The following is a 4,733-nucleotide window of genomic DNA, read 5'->3' as shown; positions in this document are numbered from 1 at the left end:
TTTATTCACACGAATGCACATATATCCAGACATTAGAAGTTTTGTGTAGCTTCTTTAAACTATAGTACTTGAAAAGAAGTGTTCATTCTTTATTTTATCTTAGTGACCAAAAACTGTGTTGCTCTCTTCAGAAAGACCGTCTGTAGCACTTAATGTCCTGTCAGTGTGTCCATAACAGAGATGTACTGTGTTGTTCTAATGAAACAAAAACATCCGTGCAAAGGTAAAAAACACAAACAGATTTTTTAGAATAATTATAGTTTCTTCAAATATTCCAGATATTCCAGATGTTAACAATAATAGACGTTTAAAGTTCCGTACATGACAACTATTTCACTGTGTGTGTGTTTGTGTGTTTGTGTGTGTGTTTGTGTGTGTGTAAAGTCATACCAGCATTTTGTGATGGTTGTGTGGATGTCAGGTTTAGTTTTACATTCTACAGTTTATAGAGTTTCAGAATGGTCGGCTGGGTTTCAGGGTCTTAAAGACATCTCCTCTGCATGACATTCTTATTTTCACAAAACAGCTCTAAGCTTCTTCCGTCCGCTCCACGAGGATCAAACTTAACATTTTGGTAAACTGAAACAGGCGGTACTGAGAGTAAGGCTTTAAAAACGTTATTCAAAGTTCAAGTTCAAAGTCTTCTTTATTGTAAAAAAAACTGCAGTTTGCACCAGACTTTTAAGGTACATGTAAAAAGCTATAGTTTGAAAACTCTGTGAGGCGGTAACGTAGCCCACATTATCTATGTGTGATCAAACTGCAATAAACAGCATGCAATGAGACTTTAAAAGGACTTATTTGAACAAATAGCCGGCGCTGCAGGTCATGCGAGCAGGCCTCCTCAGACTTTTTAAATAGCTTGCATTATTTTTCATCTACTGGAGCTCCATTTGTAAAAAACACAATGATGCTGCTTGTTCACTGCCACTACAACAACCAAACGGCAGAATAAGACACCTCCTGGAGTCACAATCATTCCTTCAGTCTGTTTCTTCTTTACATCACATGTAGCAAGCGTGTCCAGCCTGAACATCGCAGGGCAGCTTGCGGTAGGTAGCCGTAATAATAAAATAATAATAAGATAAAGATCATGTCACTGTATTGATCAGTCAGTACTAGCAAACAATCACATCACTCATCATCAACTAATGTGTTGGAGTGTGTGGAGACAGACCAGGTAGCCAGGACTTGAAAACAGAGATTGTGCCAAATGTTTGATAAAATAATAATAATGATAATAATACTATGAGATGCTCTTAATGATTTCCTCTCTTACTCTGAATGCACTTCATGTTGTTTCCATGTAATTAGTCCATTCTATGATTGTACAGTTTTAGAATACAGCTGTGGGTTCACAGGCCTCTTACTATCATGTAAATATATGTGTGAGTGTGTGTGTGTGTTATGTAAGGATGTGTGAACATGTTACTTGACTTTTGTGTTTCCAAATGATTCACTCAAAGGTCTCCACGAGGAGGGAGCAAAGTTATCTATAACCTGTCTTATTTTTAATGAATTTAAACCCAGAGACATCCCGTCCAGAGTCAGATCAAAGCAATAGTTAGTTTTTGGTGAATGGTTTGATATTTCTGTTGCACCTTTAGCTCTGCCATGAATCCCTCATGTGAGAACTCAAAAAAGAAAACAAAGTAGGAGCTGCTGTTTGGTTGATTGAAGTCTTAATTTGATTTCCTTCACATGTGGAGATCATTTGTATATTTTTGTCCTTAGATAAATTTGTTTTACTTATTTCAGGTTTTAAAAAAAGCAAATATCTGACATCATTTTAAGGTCAAATAAATCAACACTCATACCATAGATGTAACAGTGAAATATAAAATTGTGCTCCTAGATCTGTATTAGTTGCACTATGGGATTGTGGCTTCTAGCACTTTCTGAAACTGTGGCTTGGTTTAGGGTGAATGGTACATAGTCATTTGTATTGTCTGTTTTTAAAGCGGTTCTGAACCTTTTCTCACTGATATAATTTTTCATGTCATCAACTTGTTTTTTATTGTTGAATGTTGTTACACATGTCTCAGTATGAATGAACCATGTAGGTTTGTTTCCAAATATGAATGCATGTCATATTGTTTGCTACTGTACGAGGAGAGAGAGTGTATTATGATAATCAGTGTATTTAAAATGAAGAAATAAAGAGATTCCTCAAAATGTAACCTAGAGAGTTTTATGTCTCTTGTCTGCAAAAATACAGGCCTGACACTTGTGTACTTCTCACTGTGTCCATGTGGGGGCAGCATGGAGCTATGTATTGTGGTAATGCCGTCTAGAAACTAGAGATAGAATATGTGGGATAAACCTTTTGCTTTCCTTAGAGGAAAATCATGTTGATGCATTTTAAATATGCCTGAATGCCAAACATTTTTTGCAAGCAATTTTTTTTTTTACAGTCTTTTATAGTGGTCTATAGATTTGCATTTTATAATGGCCAATGCAGATGACTAGAGAGCAGGTTGGCTGAAATGTTATGTTAAAAGACCATTATGTTCATTCCCCAAAGTGTTGCTGATAAAGTCTACGCCAGTTGTCAGTGGGGCAGTAGGCTAACTTAGTTAGCTGGTTGAAAGCTGCTGTTAGGACTTCCAGCTAACATTATTTGCATTTTCTTACTTAAAGCTGCTGTTGGTAGGAATGGTGTCAAAACCTATACTTTTTTTCTGCTGGGTTTGGAGAAAAGGTCATAATGCCCATCAGTACTCAACTGTAAGTGGAGTAATTTCAGACTATTGTGAAATCTGTTTTCCAATGCCTATGTATAAAGCAATGTTATTATTCCCCTTGTTCCCGTTATCACGGACCAATCATAGCTAATCTCCAACCCTCTGTCCTGATTGGTCGAGTGGCGGCACCACTACATCGCCCTGATTGGCTGGGAAGCCACTACTTCCTCATAGAACGTGCACAACAATCTTTTGTGGGCAGGGTTACGACAGCAGAGCGGGGAGGGGTAGTGTTGACATTCAAAATGTCTCTCCGGACGCATATTTATATCACGACTACCAACAGCAGCTTTAAAGACAGGAACCGATCAGGCAGATAACAAAGTATGTTATTAAGAGTGACTCAATCATATTAAGCTTTGTAAGCTCAAGGAAAAGTATTACCATTTTTGCGAGGCACCATCACGTTAAATCCAGAGTTGCCAAGTTGCCCACAAGTCCACAGCACCTGAGCTCTGAGTGTAGATCACAGAGCAGCAAAGTGGACACAAGGGGGAACGCCAACATTGCTCAACAGCAGCCACACTGAGGCTGCCTGCGTTGTGAGTGCAGACACCACACCATGAAAGAGATGAAGTTTGACAATGATTCATTGATTTAATTGGAATAGTGATCCAACTCCTTGTTGTGAGCTTGAAGAAGTGTATTAGGGGTCTGCTGTAGCTCACAGGTACGATGAACCCGGGGTTCTACATATAGGAGGAGAGAGAAATGGAGAGAAAAGGGGAAGGAGAGGGATGGGCTTGAATTTATTAGAGTACCAGCAGAGATGTTGAGGTGTGGTCCTGCTCCTGAAACTTTGTTATACAGCATCACTTTATTGGCTGACCCATTATCAGTTGACCTCTATTCGTTAATCATGATCCACACCAAGTAAATGTTTCAGTGTTGAAAAGTAAATTGATGATTTTGTTTTGTATTGTTTTGTTTTTATGATCATCTGCAAGATACAGAGTGGTCATTTTATGACACATCAGTCCTTTGGCTTTGTTTTGTGACTGTGTGAACAAGCTCATGCAAACCAGAACAACCTGCTGTTAAATGGTTCAGAATGAAAATGTCTCTTTGTTTGTGTTACAGCAGCAGCATCAGAGAACATGAGAGCTGTTGTATAAGAGCTACACATACAGACAGACAGGCAGTAATGAGACTTGTGTTTACCTTTAAAAGGAGGACTACATTAACACACGTTCTTTTAGTTATGTTGGTTTTGTTTGCCTGTGTGAGAGATGACCTTGGGTTGTGTTGTATGAAACCTTTTTACATTCCTGTTGCTCGCAGCTGTTCTGCTGCAGAGACAAATACGAGCTCTTTTGTTTCTTTACGTGTCTGTTTCCATCGGTCTCTGCTTGTGTAAGAGGAAACAGAACATGTGCCTGTAAAGAGGCATTACTGTACTCTCTGTGGATGGAAGAGCTAACTCATAACAAGCTTGATGGGTTGGTCATTATAGCCAGAACTGGTGTGTGTCTGTGTGTGAGAGTTCACAGGATGTGTGTGCTTTTATCTGTAGGTAAAACTGTTTTATTCAGTCCCTGGCAGAGTGAGACCTTTCTTTGCTTCCCTTAGAATAAATAAGACCCAACACAAAAGACATTTTCTCCTCATATTTTCATCATATATCATTTACACGTTATTTTATATTGCTTTATATATGTTTTACAAATTTACATCAGATACATGATCTCTTTTTGAGGGCAGTACGAGCTGTATTTTCAAGCTTAACATTGGTTTTGGGACATGTTCTCCACTAACTGGGTGCAGTGTGTTCATGGTTAGCTCTGTGTGACGGATCATCCTTCCTTGAGTCGATCATTTCACTCTCTGATCCTCAGCAGCATTTGATTTGATTCACTTGGGTATAAAATCCATGTAACTGTATTTTTGGTCTCTTTCTCCAGCTTAGTTTCACTTCACAAGAGTACAAATATTACATTGATTATTCAGCAGCACCAACTCTCTCTAATAAGGACTAACACAGATGGCTGA

The sequence above is a fragment of the Notolabrus celidotus genome, chromosome 12, assembly GCF_009762535.1.
Source record: "Notolabrus celidotus isolate fNotCel1 chromosome 12, fNotCel1.pri, whole genome shotgun sequence".
In the NCBI taxonomy this organism is placed as follows: domain Eukaryota; kingdom Metazoa; phylum Chordata; class Actinopteri; order Labriformes; family Labridae; genus Notolabrus; species Notolabrus celidotus.
The sequence above is the reverse complement of the archived record's forward strand: the minus strand, read 5'-3'. Positions refer to the sequence as shown.